The sequence below is a fragment of the Polyodon spathula genome, chromosome 1 (assembly GCF_017654505.1).
Source record: "Polyodon spathula isolate WHYD16114869_AA chromosome 1, ASM1765450v1, whole genome shotgun sequence".
In the NCBI taxonomy this organism is placed as follows: Eukaryota; Metazoa; Chordata; class Actinopteri; order Acipenseriformes; family Polyodontidae; genus Polyodon; species Polyodon spathula.
Window position 1 is genome coordinate 99555717 of NC_054534.1, and position 20870 is coordinate 99576586.

Here is a 20870-nt window from a genome sequence, read left to right on the forward strand (position 1 = left end):
GGTATTTCTGAGAAAACTGTTTGTATGCAAATATATCTAAAATTTGTATATCTATTTTGAGGGTTAAATTTTGAACAGAACATATTTTGTTCTAGCAAATATTTCTTATGCTTGTTATTTAATGATTAGGACTGATTTATTAACATACTAGTAATGAGATTTATTCTTCTCCTAAAAAAGTATATTTGGATTTAAGAGGTATCTTGGAATATGGTGTGATTATAGGAAAGGTCTTGTCTAAGAAAGATGTATTTTTGTATTCTATAATCATTTTAACTTGTAATCGCTTTATTATTACTACGCTTGTAAACTTACCACAAAACTTATAAATTTTGCACGTTACATTTCACACCTTTTACACATTTAAGCAGATTTTCTTTATATTGTTTTATATTTCTGATTACGGTTACGTTAAGATGATCTGATTTGAACTGACATAGGCACAGATAAAATCCTTCATTTCACTCTGACATTCTAACCCAGAGACCTCATAGTGGCAGCACGTCTGGGTCAGTGAGAATTTCATCATCCTACTATTGTGTAAACAGACACGCTTGGTGTGACATCATGGCTAGCGCACCAGTTGCATAGTAAGTAAGCACAACCTAGCTGTCAGTGGAGCGCATATGTATTGGTTAGCATTTGATTGCGTAGCAACACAGGAAAGTCATTGACACTGAAGAAACAGGGCAGCAGTACGAGAGAGAATAAGAACATAAGAACATAAGAACATAAGAAAGTTTACAAACGAGAGGAGGCCATTCGGCCCATCTTGCTCGTTTGGTTGTTAGTAGCTTATTGATCCCAGAATCTCATCAAGCAGCTTCTTGAAGGATCCCAGGGTGTCAGCTTCAACAACATTACTGGGGAGTTGATTCCAGACCCTCACAATTCTCTGTGTAAAAAAGTGTCTCCTATTTTCTGTTCTGAATGCCCCTTTGTCTAATCTCCATTTGTGACCCCTGGTCCTTGTTTCTTTTTTCAGGTTGAAAAAGTCCCTTGGGTCGACACAGTCAATACCTTTTAGAATTTTGAATGCTTGAATTAGGTCGCCACGTAGTCTTTTTTGTTCAAGACTGAACAGATTCAATTCTTTTAGCCTGTCTGCATATGACATGCCTTTTAAGCCCGGAATAATTCTGGTCACTCTTCTTTGCACTCTTTCTAGAGCAGCAATATCTTTTTTATAGCGAGGTGACCAGAACTGAACGCAATATTCAAGATGAGGTCTTACTAGTGCATTGTACAGTTTTAACATTACTTCCCTTGATTTAAGTTCAACACTTTTCACAATGTATCCGAGCATCTTGTTAGCCTTTTTTATAGCTTCCCCACATTGTCTAGATGAAGACATTTCTGAGTCAACAAAAACTCCTAGGTCTTTTTCATAGATTCCTTCTCCAATTTCAGTATCTCCCATATGATATTTATAAGATCAGAGTAGAGACAGAGTACTTTGTTGAAGTGATTATTTATATACCTGACCTCCGATTATTTTTGCAAAGTTATTAAATGCATTATTGTTGTTGAATTGTGTGCTTTTTGTTCCTATTTCTTCCACAGGAGATTATTGTTGAATTATATGTATTTTGTCCCCATTTCTTCCACAGGATATTGTTATATAGAGTTTTATAAGTAAATGCTACGCTGTTATATATGTTTATTATCTTGCTTCCCATAGAAATGTTATTATAAGTTTTATGTATGATATTGTAGTAGTATTAACTATTCGTAAATAGTTAACACCTCATTTCTTATTAATAGTGTTTTACTTATTTGTAGTGGTTATTTGTATTCAAAGTAATGTTCTAATAAATGACAAGTTGCCATACATAGCAAATACTTTGATTCATTATCTTGCTGTAGAGCCTTGGTAATTATTGTTCTGTAGCGATTGTATTTTGATCTGTTCTCATCGATTGTTTTATGATATACATTTATTGGTCATTGAATAGTTCATATTTAGTTTGATTGATAAGATTGTTTTGAATTACTTATAGCTTTTAAGAATGATGATTTAGATTTTGCATAGTAGTAGGTTGAGTTGATAACTTTATGAATAGTTTGTATTTGATGGTATTGGGATTGTTTTGATTCTGAGTTGTTGGATTTTATGTTTGCATTTTGAGTATTGTTAAGGATAGAGTGGGGGTTGATGAATACTCAGGCATGCTACTTTATTAACCTTAATATCCTTTTCACTTGTTGTTCTTGTTTAATCTATATTGTATTTGAACTGGTTTTACTTTAGTTTTATTTTGGTTTGATATCTTGGTTGAGTTTAATATTCTATTACTTTTATTATGTTAAACTGGCATTTATTTTAATATTTTATTTTAATGTTTTAATTTTACATTATTTTATTTGAGTATTTCTTTTTGCTATAATTGTAGATTAATTGATCATTTTTGACATTTCAATATTTTGATAGGTGTTTTAATTTGGTATTATTTTTTAATTTTGTCATTTGATTGATTTGATGTTTGAATTAAATTGATAGTCTTTATTTTAATGATGTTATTTCTTTATTATTGTTGTCTGTATTTTGATAGTCTTGTTTTCTCTTGTTCCTATTGCTCCAGATGCACGTGTTAGTGTTGTTGTCAGTAGTGCACATTTCATATATGTTCTTCACCAGTGATAGATCTGTCCTTACTCATAGTATTTGTTCTTAATATTGTATTTTGACCATGCCAAATTAGTAAATATCATTCTGAGGGTAGACCAAACTCTTTTTAAGCGACTGGGGCGGCATATTTTATTTGTATTTAATTTTTCTTTTTCTTTTAGTTGTACATGGTGTTTTACAAGTTAGGGGTCTATACTTGCTCGGTAAAACGAGTGATTCTGAAAACCTAAACACGTGACAAGCCCATCTTTAAAAAAAAAAAAAAAAAAGCTTAGATTCAAATGTCATGCACATGTGTCTCACCATTGGACCTAATCATTTCATTTGAGATGGAAAATTAATCAAATAGTGTTGCTTTGGGATAATATTATTGTTTGGAAAAATTTGCTTGAAATGCATCAGGTTTTGCTCGATAATTACTTTAAGCCTTGACACAGAACTCAATGAAATGACTCGTGCAAAAATTCTCTGGGTAATCTCAAGCAATTCAAGAAACATGTACTCATTAACCTCACCAATATCTAACAAAATCGCCTTCTTTTTAAGAGAATTTGCATTTGTCCCGAGGACTGTTTAAGCTTATTATCATCTTATTATCATGCTAAAGTGTTGACTGTTATGGGACTTGATTTATCTCGCACATCTTGAGGAGAGTATGGGAAACATAGCAGGGCAGCATTGAACACATCATGGTCAATGTGCACTGAAGAAATAAGTTGTTTCAATACACATTTTATTTCTAATGGAGCAATACCCTCAAGAACAATATGCATTGTATCCTGTGGAGTTTGGTTTACAATATAAAAACCGGGAATTCCTGTTAATTTACTTTGTCTATTAATACAATAAGTGGTTTGCAGGCGGTTTTTAAATAAATCTGTGCTGGCCCTTTTTATTTCCCCACATTATCTGAGATGGCTTTCTAGTGTCCTTTTGATAAAAAAAAAAAAAAAACCCTCATCAAAATACTTCTGGAAATGTGCACTCACAGTGTCTACATTTATTATGGGCAAAACCAACTCCCTCTTTAAATCCAACCAGCTCGTGCAAACAGAAATCAATGCCCCGTGTATGTCCATATTACACAGTCTCTAGTTTAACCCCATGACACAATAAATTCAAATCTTTTTGGATTTGCAGTAATAGTACATCAATACCAAATTGATAAACATCATTTGCTTTTCCAACGGCAAGAAGTTGAATGGCAGCTAGCTTCGATCTATATTTTGGATTTATATTTCCTAACATATAGAACACCATCAATAGTTTATTCTTTGAAGCACGTGCACCTAAAGGATTTCATATCTCTGTTTTGTCAGTATACAAAATTATCTGCAAGGCATTGGGTCTGGCAGAAAACAGTGGATGTGATTTGAATATATCCCCATCATTAATGTCATACAAAAACCCATATTTGCACTTCTGTGGTCCTTTTCTGTTCATTGATAGTATCCTAGAGTCAAAGAGCAGTTGAGGTATGTAGTAAAAGCTTTTGTTCCTGATTGATAGAACCCTTGAGGTTTCATTTCTTAATCTGCACACTGACTGTTCTATCACAATATCTTCTGGCTCCACAGGACTGAAGTGTTCCCCAATGCAGCAGTCTTGCAAGTATGTTGTTGCAACTCTGGAAAAAGGATCTATGAAACAGTTAGATGTTGCCATTACATCCTTTTCCAAGTCTTCATTGCTTCCAGAGTGCTTCTCAAAAAATATTTTCAACTACTTTCTCAGGAAATTCACCAATGAGGCTTGATATTGCTGAACCCCAGACACAATATTGTTACACCTCTGAATAAAAGGAAATAAAGTAATAATTATTTGACATCATACTCACATTTGGAAGATGCCTTAATCTATGGCCCTATTCATAAGGCAATGTAAGGAAAATTATTGTTTTTAAACTACTCTCAAAACCTCTTAAAGTTTTGAAATGACATTGTCAGGTGACTAAGTTACAGGTTACTAAAGCAGATGGAAGGTCTAATTTATATTCTAAATCTTCTGTGGGATTTATGTTTAAAAGTAAAATTTGTCCTTGAATCAATTCATCATTAGGGGATAGTCTGTTAAGTTCATGTAAGTCTCTTAAACCTTATAGTTTGCAAATCTTAAAAAAAATCATAAAATAAAAATTATCATCAAAATATCATTTAACTTAGCTATTCTGAATGATTTGCTTTCTATTTTCTGACAAATATTTCAATAGCTTGATGCTAGAAATGTAGCATGTGTCTCAAGTCTTTGGAGAGAATAGATAGTAAGTATTTGCAGTTGTATTTCAAATCATGGGAAATCATTAAAAAAAAAATTAAATTCAGATTTTCTAATATATGCTATCATTTGCATTATTTTTCACTTTGACATTATGGACATTTTTTGTGTTTATCAGTGGCAGAAACTCCTAATTAAATCAATTTTGATTCCATATTGTGGAAAAGTCCAAGGGGGGGGTGAATACTTTTGACAGCCACTGTACTTAAGTAAACAATATGCGCCGTTCTAAAAGCATGTTACTTTTAAACAATGGACTGTATTCTCCCCGTGAAGGAAATATTTAATTTTCTTAGCAACTTTACTGTAATGGTTTGTTTTATTCTAGATAGAGGTACCCACAAAACTGGACATTTCCTAATATTGATTTGTATCAAAATATTAGCACAGGTTATGCTTGTAGATAAGTGCGAAAAATTATAATTCTGACAATAGTTTCATGGCAACTAGGCTTGTTTCACCTTTTTGCCGCATACATTATTAAATGTCATTTCACATATAGCACAGATATAAAAGTCTGTTTGGAAATTTTGGAATTTCTCTCTCAGTGTGCAGTCAAAGATATTTTTTGGTTCTGTTTTCCAAATAATAATCGCAACTTCCTGTTGCTGTTGTCTGGGCCTGTTTTACACTGACAATGGGGCTATTGCCCACAAGTGTACGTAGTAAACGTGAGCTGTCTCAGGGACCGCTGCATTCACAGTAGACCAAAAATTTGAAGAAAGCCATTGTAGACTCCTCATCTGGAGCAGGCTGCTTTTAGGACAGCTGGACCTGGGACAGCTGCATGTTATATTGTACACAAAACAGTGTTTTAGTAGCATAACCACAGAGCTTGTTTATTGTGCTGCATGTAGCGTAATACTTAAGATGGTCTGTCGTACACACAACACTCACTCCCTCACTTACGGCATCATCACGTATCCCAGCAACAGCAAGCATGACAAAACAGTACACAACATCATGTAGCATGTAACTTGGCAACCGGACTGATCACATTGCAAATATAACAGTAAGAACAGTAGGCGCAATACCAAATAAAAGAACAATAACATGCCCCCCCCGGAGAGCTCAGGGCCTCCTATGTTTTCAATATTGCTGCATTGGTGGGATGGAAAAAAGTTCCCAGCTTGCTGAATGTCCTCAATGGCTGGGTTTAAAGTGGCAACACTTTTCTCAGTCTGCTGGCGTGCCACAGAGACCCATCCTAGAGCTGAAAGGTCGCTATCCAAGCCATTAGTTGACACGAAGTGGGAGACCAAAAGGATTGCATCTTGTTGCCTCAGTGAGGCCACTTAACTCGGACCAAGTCCAGGACCTGTACTACAGGTGGCTTTGTGCTGTGCACTTCGATGAACCTCTGGTTCATGCACTGTTTGCTTCGCTGGATAGCACTGTGGGCAGCAGGTGAGGAAGAGAAAGTCTTTCAGGGTCACAGCCTGTCCAATGGCAGTTGTAGCTCACGTCATGCCATTAACACTGCTGGCCAGCTCTGTGGTAGTGTGCTGTGTTGCCCTGTAGTGCACAAGGGTCTGTAGTAGGGCTGTTTGGAATGCACAGCCATGAGCTAGATGTGCTAGAATGCCGTTCTTGAAGATTTGGTTAAACCTTTTTATTGAAAACTCAGCAAAATGAATTGTTGGCCATTATCTGTGGTAATGACCCGTGACAACCCTTAGCGGGCAATCTTTGTGTCCAGTATGTGGATTATGGTCAACCAAAATCCAGGAAGTGCCCCACCGCAAGATTTTGATTTTGCTTATATTTTGTGTAGTGGAAGATAGAGGTCAGGTATGAAACCAGGACAAATATTTAAGCTCAATGATGATTTGTTGAGATACGCCCCCTTTTGTAGGAGGGGGGTGGTTATACTTGAAATGCATCCCATTTTGGTGAGATTTTGAGGATCTACAAATTATATTTAGAATGTCAGTAGCCCTATGAATGCTTCTGTACAGATAGCAGGTAGCTCTTTAGAACTCATGCCAAATAAGTACCACAGCTTTAGTACTTCTGTGTTGCTGTCCTATTGTCAAATTCTTGAGTGATTTTTAAGTGCATGTTCCTTCTAAAGTAGAAGAGATATCACTTTTGAATTGCTTAGGTGAGATCATAATTTAACTGACTTTCTGTATGCAGCTCTGCTACTGTCTACATGATTTACTGTCTGATTTAATGACCCCACGAAAAGGTTTCAGGATGAAAGTGTTCAAAATGGCCCCATCTTTGAAGGGCTGAAACCCCTCGTGGGTCATGAGTTAACAAATTGACCTTTGGTGGGATTACAGATGAGGATTTGAAATGGATTCTTGCAAAGTTCTGAAACAAGCATTAACAGGTTATAGATGAACGTTTGAAGGACATGTGGTGAAATAATTGACTTGGTAATCGGTCTCTACTGTTTTTTCCAGTGTTATAGAAAAGGGTATTTCATTGCAATTTTCAGATATCTAAATTACAGATACAACTGCGTATGACACAATGTTCTTGAAATCCGACTTCAAATTATATGGGGAGAACAGATATCGGTTTTATGACATGTTTTTGAATGAGTCTTGTGATGGATTGTGACTTGCTGTCAATTGAGTAAAGTCTTTATATAGTGGTGGTGCCCCACCTGGACAGATAATTATTAAGCTGTGAAGGAGACAGATTACCAGGTTAATTATTTCACCACAAGTCCTTCAAATGCTCATCTATAACCCATGTATGCTTGTTTCAGAGCTTTGCAAGAATCAATTTTTATGGCAACAAAGAAGAAATAAGAGGTCAACAGTACCTCTGTAGCCCTATGACAAACCACTGCTTATAAAGATTATACACGTTTTATGGTTTTAGTTTTATGGATTTATTTATTTATACATGTTTTATGGTTTCTCTTGGTTTAAACTCAAACTCAATCATTTATTAAACTGTGAAGGAGAAAGATTACCAAGTCAATTATTTTGCAAGAAATCCTCATCTATAAGCCCACCAAAGGTCAGTTTGTTAACTCGTGTCTCATAAGGGGTTTCAGCCCTTCAAAGATAGGTCCATTTCTGATGCTTTCATCCTGAAGCCTTTTTGTGGGGTCATTAAATCAGACAGAAAAGTAAGTAGACAGTATCAGAGCTGCACACTGAAAGTCAGATAAATTATGAGCATACCTAAGCAATTTAAAGTAATATCTCTTCTACTTTAGAAGGAATATGCACTTAAGAATCACTCAATTTCGACGATTTTTCAATTGTAAGGCCCCCAGCAATGCAGGAATACTAAAACAGAGGTACTTGTTTTGCATTAATTCTACAGAAGACTGTGGTAGGGTGCCCTGACTCTGTGTGTATTTTGTGCTATATGTTGTATATTGTGTGTATGTATTAGTTCACGGAGTGTGGGTTATGTAGCACAGGTAATGTAAAATGTATATTGTATTTAGGCATGGGGATTGCACAATCATTCCACGTGTAGATTAAACTGGGTATTAGTATGGAAGCATGGGGAGCACAATTACTTCAGGAGAAGATATACCAAGATTCCAATTAAATGATTGATCAGCAATCAAGTCTCGGTACAGCTGCGTAAAAAAGGCACTGTTTCAGTCACTTGTGTTTGGGTGTTCAGGTTAAAAGAACAGGAGAGAGAAAGAGAGTAAAATTAAAAAGCTAAAAACAATTGCTACCCATGCTGACATAGATCAGCATGATACTTGTTTGTTGTTTTGTCCAGAGTTTGTTTGTCTGTCTATTTGTTTTGGCCACCATGCCATTTTGTTTTGTGTCAAAGTGTTTTTTTGTTTGTGTGAAACCTTTTTAGTTTACAATAAACCGGCGCATCAGGGCAATTTCATCACTCACCAGTCCTGTCTATGTCCTGTGTTCTTCCTGGTCTGACGTCTCCTCTCAAGCCATCCTGTGAGAAAGACCTACCTGGCTATCTGTACAGAAGCATTCAGAGAGCTACTGACATTATAAATATCATTTTTAAATTCTCAAAATCACTCCAAAATGAGATGCGTTTCAAGTATGACCCCCCCCCCCCCTCTCTCTACAAAAGGGGGTGCATGTCAGCAAATCTTCATCATTGAGCTTACATATTTGACCTGGTCTCATACCTGATCTGTATCTTCCACTACACAAAATATAAGCAAAATCTAAATTTTGAGGTGGGAAGCTCTGGTTGAGTTGACACGGAATGACCATTTAGAATAGCGTTGATGATAGGGAACACCTTGAACTTCCCCACAAATGTCCATTTGCAGGTTCCCAGGGATGAGACAGCCAGGTAACTAACTGGCTGTAATGTTGGTGGGACAGGCTGTCCAGATTTGCCACTGACCAAACCAGCTGTACAGTCCTTGACAAGTCATTCGATATCTTGGTCAATGCCGTACCACTATACCAGGTCCCAGCAACGTTGCTTAACCCTTAGTGGTCCATTTATTCAGCGCTTGTCAGGCGCATCAGGTCCAATTTATTTTCACATGAACCCGTTTATTTTACATGCGCTGTTTAATTTTTTTGTTTTTCAGAGTAAAACAGGTTTAAAATGCACTGAATCACAAAAGTATACTTAGTACTGCATCTCTAGCAAAGTCCCACCCCTTGTTCACTGTATTTTTCACATACTACTTTATAGACTGATAAATCTTCTCCTGATCATTTGTTTTATCACCAAACTCTGCAATAATGCGACCCAAGTCATTATTTTATTACTATAACATCTCAAAAAGTTCTGCAAATGTCTGTGATATTCTTTGAGCGCTGGATGCAGAAGCAGCTGTCTCCTTTGTTTATGTCCGTATTATCTCTGTGGTGCTTGGGGCTACAGATACAGCCTTTTTTTTTTGGCTTCATTCGGCGCCTATCAGTCTCACATGTCCATTGAAAGGTTTTCTCAGCTTTTTTTATGGTGAGGATAGCGTCCGACATCGGACTGGAAAGGGAAAATTGTAATGTTGGACGTGGTCCAACATAGGACCATAACGGGTTAAAGGGTACCTCAGCACTACTTAAAAGATAAAACATAAACTATCCCACCTTGCTGTTCCAAATGTATTTGGTCACTGTATAATAATCTGTATGCGCCCAAACATCTGCATAATGCCACACTGTTATGTCCAAAATCACTGTTCTCGAGCATCTCTTCTGAGCCAAAAAACATGACTTCCACATGTACCCTCACATGTGCTCTGAAACATACCGGCGCATGCCCAATGAAGAATTGCATAAGCAATATTACCTCTGTGTGGAAGCACACTAGTCTGTGTGACAAACATGGTCTGTCTAATTTTCCATAAGGAAGGAACTTGTACCTGTTTTAGTTTTATGTAATAGATATCTTTCACACTGTAGATGTTTCCTTTGCATGTTGTATTATTATGATTAATATTGCATTCAATAGAAAAAATGTTATATCGTACAACCTGACACGAAACAGTGTTTTGTAGCGTAACCACAGAACTTGTTTATTGTGCTGCATATAGCAGAATACTTAAGATGACATCTCTGTCATATACACAACACTCACTCACTCACTTACAGCATCACGTATCCAAGCAAAAGCAAGCATGACAAAACATTCTACAACATTAGGCAACATGTAACTTAGCAACCACAACAGCATTGATCGCATTGCATAACAGTCAGAACAGTAGGCACAATATCAAATAAAAGAACATAATACTGCAGTTACACTACAAAAAAAGACCTATGCTGTCTCAAGAGTTGGCTTATGTAAACAGGGTAATAAAGACTCATAAATTTGAGTATTATTATCAAAGGATGACATATGCTTTTTATTGTTATTAATATTATTATTAATAATATCACTATAGATGTTCCTTCAAGTGTTACTGTTACTGCGAGAACACCACACAAATAAACAAAATCTCTAAACATTAAGATGGTATTTTGATTTATTTTTGGAAAAAGAAAAACTTTTTTCAAGTTTTTTTTTTCTTTTTCTTTTTTTTAGATCAAATACCTTTTTGCCTGTGGCACACTTTTAGCAATACTGTCCCATTGTTTCAATACACAAATAAATTGCTAGTTAGATGATCTGAATAAAATAGCTCGGTGAATGTAACATTCAGAGAGCATTCTGGGGTACAGAACAAGTCAATGGAGACAACACTACTGCTTGATGATAGATTCTTGAAAATATATGTCCACATGTTTATTAAGGATGCAATTAAAGAACAAGAAAACTTCTCAAGTGACTAACATTAGACAATGGTGATTGCATGTCTGACATATTGGTTCAGCTCTCACTAATTATGTAATTAATTTGCATTTGTTTTTTTCTATGTATGTATTTGTCCTTATATATTTTCTTTTTTTGTTATTGTTTGCTTTATGGTGGAGAGTTACCATTATTTTTTTATTAAAGATTAGTTTTTTTGCACTGGGGGTTTAACAGGTGGAATTAGTCACAAATGCATTACAGCCGCTTTCCATCTAGACTCATTGTGGTTAATTACCTGCTTTATTTAAACAGACATTCCACTCTAGAAACAGGCAGGCTTACAGGACATCCTCACTTGAGTCAGTCGTCACCCCTCCTCAAGTCAATCCTCACCCCTCCTAGAGTCAATCGTCAGGCATCAGTCCTCCAAGTTCTTTAATTTTTTTTTCGGGGAGAGTGAGGGGTTGGACTGAGTCATCTGAATCACCCAATCAAATAAGAGCAAAATAACTTTTTGTGCTTCCATTGGATGAAACAAATGTCAGTGTAGCTGCTGATTGGTTTATGCATTTTTACCTTTCTTGAGCATTTACTATGTATACTGTAAGCATTTAAAAAAAAAAAAAAAAAAAAAACTTTAAAAGTTATGATGTGCAATTTCATTATTTGATTTGTTTGGATTAAAATTATAAGGCAAATCTCAGCATACGGATGACAGGCTTGCCCTGTCATCATTGCATTTTGTATATTGCTTTCTAAGATATTTTCGATAGTGTTTTTAGGGTTTTAGAATAATAATTTTAAAAAGGGCTAGCAATTATTATTGTCACTAACGGCGCACTGTTTGTTAGTTTATTAAGTCATTACAGATACTTACTGTGTCAGAATAATTTCTTAATGTTTTTAGAGTATAAACCATCCTTTATTTCCATTTGAAGAAATCAAATGCTATATCATTACTCTGAATAAACTGAAAAGTAAAAAAAAAAGCTGAAAGTACTTGGAATTTAATTCCTATAATTTGTTTATATAAATGTCTTGATGTTAATTTCTGTAATTGTTTATGTAAAAATCTATGTTCTGTTTGTCTGGTTTGCTTTAATAAAAAACAAATGTAATATTAATGTGCATATTTAACAGCTGAATATTGACTCTAAATTATTGCATTTGCCTGATAGACTTACAAAAATGTATTAGTATTGCATATTCTTAGCTGTAGGGGATATTTCAGTATTGACTACATTTAGCTGTGAATACTGATCCTGATCTATTATGTTTTTTTGATAGACTTATAAAGATGTATTACGATTGCTATATATATATAATATATATATATATATATATAGATATATTATATATATATATATATATGATATAAATATTTTTGGTTCAAGTACCAAGTGCTCATTCATTCTGGGGTTAGAGGTGGTGACACATATAACACGCACATTTGTGCTATTTTTTTTTATTTATTTTTTTTGGTTCCTGGGTAGTAAGTGTTATTTCCTAATTGCTTATACCTCAAAAGTATAGAAAATCACTAGTATTCCCCACAAACTTTGCTTTTGTGACCAGGACAGTGATATTTTGAAATGTACCTATTTTCCAGAACATTCCAGATAGATTCAGTGCTGAGTAAACTTGGAGTAACATCTAGAACTTTCTAGAACTTTCCAGTAATATAAATAGTAGTATAAATACAGGGGCCTTAAGCCCACCAGTTCAGTTTAGTTCCAGCTGCCTAAGTGGATACATATCTGCATTTTTCTGAGATGGCATCAAGAGGCTGCAATGGTGGTATTCCTGATGGGTCTCCAAGGCGGTTTTACCAAGTTCCCTGATATCTTTGCCTTTGGGACAGCAGGGATACCAAGGCGTACTACCACAGGCGGGACTGGCCACAGCAGACCAAGTTCTCTGTGGGGAGGAACAACGTCAAGTGGGTGCCACTGGTGGACCCCTGGAAGGTGCTGATGCCACCACTGCACATCAAATTGGGCCTTATGAAACAATTTGTCAGAGCTCTAGATAAGGAGTCGGCAGCCTTCAAGTACCTTCAAGACTTCTTCCCTAAGCTGTCTGAGGCAAAGGTCAAAGCCAGTGTCTTCGTCGGACCACAGATAAAGAAGATCCTGGAGTGCAATGAATTCCCCAAGAAGCTCACTAGTAAGGAGAAAGCGACTTGGAACAGCTTTGTCGCAGTGGTTCGGGGCTTCCTGGGCAATCACAATGCCGAAAACTTTGTGGAGCTGGTTGAGACTGGTGAAGAGCTATGGCACAATGGGCTGTATGATGTCCCTCAAAGTCCATATCCTTGATGCTCATCTTGATAAATTCAAGGAGAACATGGGAGTGTACTCGGAGGAGCAAGGCAAGCGCTTCCACCAGAATATACTGGACTTTGAACGCCGCTACCAAGGACAGTATAACGAGAACATGATGGGAGACTACATTTGGGGGCACATTCGTGAAAGTGATTTACAGTATAATCGTAAATCCCGAAAAACTACTCACTTCTAAATCTTTTGTAGTCATTTTTGTATTACTTTAGTATAAATCCATGTTAATTTGGATTCATATGTTGTTTTGTCATTGGAAATAGGTAAATTTCAAAATATCACTGTCCTGGTCACAAAAGCAAAGTTTGTGGGGAAAAATAGCCAATTTCTATTCTTTTGAGGCATAAGCAATTAGGAAACAACACTTACTACCCAGGAACAAAAATAAAACAAAACAAAAATTGTGTGTGTGTATATATATATATATATATATATATATATATATATATATATATATATATATAATCAAAACAGCATCAATTCTTCTAGGTACACTTGCACACAGTTTTTGAAGGAACTCAGCAGGTAGGTTGGCCCAAACATCTTGGATAACTAACCACAGTTGTTTTGTTGATTTAGGCAGCCTCAGTTGCTTCTCTCTCTTCATGTAATCCCAGGCAGACTCGATGATGTTGAGAGCAGGGCTCTGTGGGCACCATACCATCACTTCCAGGACTCCTTGTTCTTCTTTACGCTGAAGATTATTCTTAATGACTTTCGCTGTATGTTTGGGGTCGTTGTCATGCTGCAGAATAAATTTAGGGCCAATCAGATGCCTCCCTGATGGTATTGCATGATGGATAAGTATCTGCTTGTACTTCTCAGCATTGAGGAGACCATTAATTCTGACCAAATCCCCAACTCCATTTGCAGAAATGCAGCCCCAAACTTTTAACGAACCTCCACCATGCTTCACTGTTGCTTGCAGACACTCATTCGTGTACCGCTCTCCAGCCCTTCAGCGAACAAACTGCCTTCTGTTACAGCCAGATATTTCAAATTTTCACTCATCAGTCAAGAGCACATGTTGCCATGTTTCTGCACCCCAGTTCTTGTGTTTTTGTGCATAGTTGAGTCGCTTGGCCTTGTTTCCACGTCGGAGGTATGGCTGTTTGGCTGCAAGTCTTCCATGAAGGCCACTTCTGATCAGACTTCTCCGGACAGTAGATGGGTGTCCCACTGTTTTCTGCCAATTCTAAGGTGATGGCACTGCTAGCCATCTTCAGATTGTGAAGGGAAGTAAACATGATGTGTTTTTCTTGGCCTACCACTGCGTCTACGGTCCTCAACGTTGCCCGTTTCTTTGTGCTTCTTCAAAAGAGCTTGGACAGCACATCTTGAAACCCCTGTCTGCCTTGAAATTTCTGCCTGGGAGAGACCTTGCTGATGCAGTATAAATACCTTGTGTCTTGTTGCTGTGCTCAGTCTTGCCATGGTGTATGACTTTTGACAGTAAACTGTCTTCAGCAACCTCACCTTGTTAGCTGCGTTTGGCTCTTCCCCACCCAGTTTTATTCCTCCTACACAGCTGTTTCTGTTTTCAGTTAATGATTGTGTTTCAACCTACATATTGAATTGATGATCTTTAGCACCTGTTTGGTATAATTGTTTAATCATACACCTGACTATATGCCTACAAAATCCCTGACTTTGCGCAAGTGTACCTAGAAAACTTGATTCTGTTTTGAAGGGAAAGGGTGGTCACATCAAATATGGATTTGATGTAGATTTTTCTTCTGTTCACTCACTTAGCATTTTGTTAATTGATAAATATAAACTATTAACATGTCTATTTTTGAAAGCATTCTTACTTTACAGCATTTTTTTTCACACCCGCCTAGAAGAAGTCTCTTTGTAGGATATGCAGATAAGTAAAAGCAATGCCATGTTCTTGGTATTTAAAATTAGTTAATCCACAAGCACCTTCTGAACCTGATGTGCAAGATGCTTTTTGGGAACAGCTGCAAAAAATCATCTCTCACTGACTGGAAACCACTAGAAGAGGGTACGAGAGGATATGAATTCACCAGATTTTGAATGAAATTGTGTATTTTTTCCCTTTTCTTGTATGTGTTTTAGGTAAAATAAATTCTTTGTTTCAGCAGTAATTAACAAATACCATGTAATATGGTATATAATTCAATAAAGGAAGATACATGTAAATATACACGTTTAGCCTCTGTATAAGCTATATATGTAGTTATAGTTACATTTTAAAATGTAAGCTAACAGACTAGAACAGCTAGCTATAGTACTGGATATGAATTATTAATGAAGTCAGGGTGACGCAGTATGAAAACCATTTACAGACAGCACCCCAATATTTGAATTACTAAAGTGACAGATAAACACATATCGTTTATCTGTTTATATGATTGCCTGTGTTCCACTGAACACTAAAAGTAATATGTCAAATATACATTAGGTGTACTTTTGTTGGTTTTGTGGATTAAGTGCTATATTTTAATATACTGTAATAATGTACATAATGACATGACTCTGAAAATGCTACTTACCAAAACAAGGACTCCATGTGAACTGTATTACTGTACATAATAAATTAATTTATTCTGTTTCCAAACGTGCAAAAGACAAACTTCTATAGACTATATTCTATTTTTAATATACGTTATCTATAATTTTATGTTTAGCTTCTGTATTAAATATTGCTTTCCATCTGCATTATAATTGTAGAAAAAGTGTTTCCTTTATGATTTGTTATGTATCTTTCTTATTTTTGGGGCCAGCTCTTAATTTGTGTTTTAGAATATAAAGAAAAATAACTTCAAAAACCTTTTGTTGCTTGACTATTAATTTACAAATGTGCAACTAATGTAATACTAATTTTAAGAAAACATGAAAATAAATGATTATGTAGTGTTCAATTGAGGAAAGTGTACCACACTGTACTTCACACAGGACACTAGATGAATTTGCTTCTAACTGTTTTTTTTTTTTATAATTGTCTTATAAATCCAAGTAGCTCAAAAGACCAGTCATAAAGCTTTAAATATCACTTAATTTAAGATTTTTTTTTTTTTTGTGAATTTTTTTCAGTATCAGTGTTAGGGTTAGATGTGCTAAGACACTTAAATTTTTTTTTTTTTTTTTTTTTTATTTCAGAAAAGCTGCTGTCTGCTAATTCTTCACAGCAGCCTATAGATGCCTGAAGAGTAGGGGTATTGAGATTGCATTGTGCTTGGAGATTGCTGTAGAAACTAGGAACTTTTAAAATGTTGAAAACTTGTGTGATCATAGACCAAGAGAACCCAGAGCCAACACAAAAGATGAGCTCATTAAACTGGGCCATATGCATCTTATGCCAGGAGACTACTGCAGAAGCACTGAAGTGTCCAGCTGACACCAGCAAACTGACATTGGCTTTGGTACATGGTACAAAACACTGGCAAGCAACATTCATCAGTTTCATGAGCTGGGATGTTTATCAGTGCCTCTGAATTCAGACCTACTTGATATGGATAGTGCTATGGCAGAAACTTTGATAAAACACAAAGCCAAGTGGCACAAACATTGTAGGAAGAGTAGAAAAAAGAGTGTTGATGATGCAGAGAGTGACATCTCTGACAGTAGCAAGATCACACAACATAGTTGTGGTCTAACTACAAGTATAACAAAAGAAGAGTGTTTCTTTTGTGCAGAGGCTTCAGGTGACCTTCATGCAGCATCAACATTCAAAATGGACAGCTCATCTGGAGCAGCTTGGAGCAGATAGAATTCTGGCCAACTTTCCTGACATGCTGTCTCACAAGGTGGGATGAAATGTTTTACTCATGTTCAATGAAGACATTGGACTTGCACTCCAGAAAGCATGTGAGTTTGACTTTGATGATGAAGCCATGATTCTTGCAAAAGCACCTAAAATTGTCCGGAGAGACATTTTCATACAAAGTCTGTTTTCAGTGGAACATCTGAAAAGAACTGTCAACAGGACACAGTTCCTCAGTCACTCACAACATTAGTTGGCATGATATTGGGTGGTCCAAATATCCACACTCAGTCCAGTAATATGATTGAAGCCCAAGTTACACTTAGCATTTCACAGCTGCTGCAATTTAATTCTACACTTTGTAGACGTGATGGACCCAATAGCTTCTTACCACTAAACAGGTCGAGAGCTACCCCTTCCAATTTACTTGGGCCTCCTAATGCAAGCAGAGACAAGGAAACGTGGCCTTGTAAAAAAGCTCCATGATCTTGGATTGTCAGTCTCTTATGAGAGGGTACTGTCTCTGTCAACTGAAATGGGAAGTAGTATATGTGCTCACTTTGAATTAGAAAAGGTTTTGGCCCATCAAAACTTGTTTTTGGCATCTTTACAGCTGCTGCTGTGGACAGTATTGACCATAACCCCAGCTCTACCACAGCCCAAGGTGACCTACATGGGACAGGGATATCTTTATTTCAACACCCCAGTATAAACCTCAGTGGAAAGGATCATGGTGCAATTGTCCTTGATAGTACTACTTCCAACAGGAAGAGCATAGTTCAACTGCCAGAGTCATACAGCACTGTTACTCTTGTAGTTCTCCCCAAAAAGGAGCCTGCTGTTCCCTCAGTGCAAGGTCCTCTTGTCAGTGACTGCTAGATGATTCCTACAGCATTCGATGCAGAATACAGGTAAGATCATTGTCACATTACATAAATATATGTACATACCGTTCAAATCAAAGTAGTTTATGTTGTTGAAATAATGTGTATATGTGCATGATTTATAATTTTGTAGAAAAAAATGTGGTTTGTGATAGTTAAACTGTGGTTGTAGTCAATAGAACATTATAGTAGAATGTTGGACTGATTTTTGAGGGTTTAGTACCAACAGTTAACCCTATGCAGTCCTTACAATTTTCCCTTTCCAGTCTGATGTCGGACCTTGTCCAACATCATCAAAAAGATGTAAAGCACATGTCTCTAGTCGTTTTTTCTCTGGAAAAAGCTGGGAAAACCTTTCAATGGCTGAGTGAGACCGATAGGAGTCAAATGAAACTAAAAAAAAGGCGTATCTCATAGCCCCATGCACTACAGAGATAACACAGACATAACAAAAGAGATAGCTGCTTTTGCATCCAGCGCTCAGAAAATATCACAGACATTTGCAGAGCTTTTTGAGATGCTATAGTAATAAAATAATGACTTGGATCGCGTTATTGAGGAGTTTGGTGATAAAATGAGTGATCAGGAGAGGATTTATCAGTATGCACGTCTATAAAGAGGTATGTGAAAAATACAACAAGTGGGGGGGGGGGGGGGGGGGGGGCTTGGCTGGAGATACAGTAGTGAGTGTGTTTTTGTGTTTCAATGCTTTTTAAACATGTTTTACTCTGAAAAAAATAAAAATAAACAGCGCGTGTAAAATAATCAGCGTGTGTGAAAATAAATTGGACTTGACGCCCCTGACAAGCGCTGAACTGACATTGACTTTGGTACAAGGTACAAAACCACAAAAACTATGACACTGGCTACCAGTTCACATTTGTGACATGATGACACTTACCAATAAGCACCCAGCTGCGAAAGCAGAATTTGAGAAAGGCAACTTTAGGTTGCACAAAACTCAACACGCTTTCTCCTCCATTCCTATTGACCAAGGCCATGTGCAAAATAACAAAGGTGTTAACAGAGATGGGGGAGTAGTTGGCCTCACTGAAAACACATCTCAGCTGCTACGTTGGACGGTGTTTGGGCCAGAGATGGCCAGAGTTATCAATGAGTCTGAGTCATCCCAAGAGCTCATCAAAGCAAGCAGAGACATTCGCCATCACAAACAAGTGAAAGGAGTCCAGGTCACAAGTAAAAGCTTTGTTGACAGATTTGAAGAAACTGGCAATCCATCTATGCTGATGCTGCCAAGAAAGGCTACACAAAAGTGATGGTGCGCACAGTTGACACAGATGTGTTGTTGTTAACCATTGCAATGATCCAGCAGATGAACCTGATTGAAGTGCGGATTGCGTTTGGAGTTGGTAAGTACTTCAGGTACCTCCCTGTAGATGCCAGTTCCCACTCATTGGGTCCAGAGAAAGCAAACTCTCTACTTGCATTTCATGTCTTCACTGGGTGTGACCAGATATCTGCTTTTGCAAGCAGTGTAAAGAAAACTGCATGGGAGTCATGGACTGTGTTTGAAGATGTTACACCAGTATTTGAAGCTTTGAGCAATGTCCCCAGGCAAGATACCTTAAAAAAGTGATGCCTTTGCTAGAAAGGTATGTGATAGTTATGTATGACAGAGGAAGGACATGTACAAATTTAACTGAGGCTTGCAAAGATCTCTTTTCAAACAAAGGCAGGTCAATTGATACAATTCCTCCAACTGCTGCAGCTTTACTTCAGCACACTAAGAGAGCTGTATACCAGGCTGGACACTGTTGAGGACAAACATTAGTGCCTTCTCTTCAGATGCCTTGCCCCGATGAATGGGGATGAATGAGAGAACCAACACAGATGTGGAAGCCTTTTTGGACTACACTTCCACAAGCATCCGAATCCTGCCTGTTTTGTTCATCTAATACGAATAAGCATTGGAAGAACAAAACTGAATTACATTTGAAATATTGTACATAAAGACAAACTCTGTTCCTGAATAAAAAAACAAAAACATTGTTTACCAATGTCACAATAGTCAGTCAAGTACATGAATTATGTTAAATGTCGTGCATATTTACATTGTATACCTAGGGTTTATGTCACAACTGTGTCCTCGCCAATTACCATTAAAGAAAATACCCATTATAGCTCATATAATTATTAACCATAATAAACACAATACCTCAATAAGAACTAGCAATTCTCGATTAATTATCCCTAGATTCATGATGAATAGATTAACAATTAATATTATGTATGTTTATGTATTTAAAATCAATCATAAATGTGTATTTGTTATAAGACAAAAACAAACCTAACAAACCAAATTATTATTACATGTATTCATATTCTCAAAGGAAGAAGAATAAAGGTTAGGCTTCATAGTTAAAAACATATGCATAAAGACGAAACAAAATAAAACATTCAAGGAAAAGTACGCATTGTTAAATGTTCATAATAAATCCTTGATGTTCTCCTTGGTCATAGAGTTCTGCATTAGTGAAGCAGTCTTAATAGTTCATCATGCATTGTTTGGTTGAGTAATGCACTACATATACATGCGCCAGTTTCCAAGTGGCTAAGTACAAGTGTACAATGTCCAGCATCCAGTTGAATAGACACACATTACGTATTGTGACAAAAGCATGGCTTCAGTTCAGTTACTTGTGAACACACAATATAAGTGTGATACTTATTCTGTTGGTGCAATGTTTAAAACAAAGTCTTCTTAACACAGTCATCCTCTCTGTAGAAGTTAGCTGTGCAGCAGAGCAGTACAATATCTCGTTGAACGCTGTAGGCAAAAAGCTTTTGTCGTTCCGGAGGGAGAGCTTCTCCGGGACAGCTTTGCAGATTAC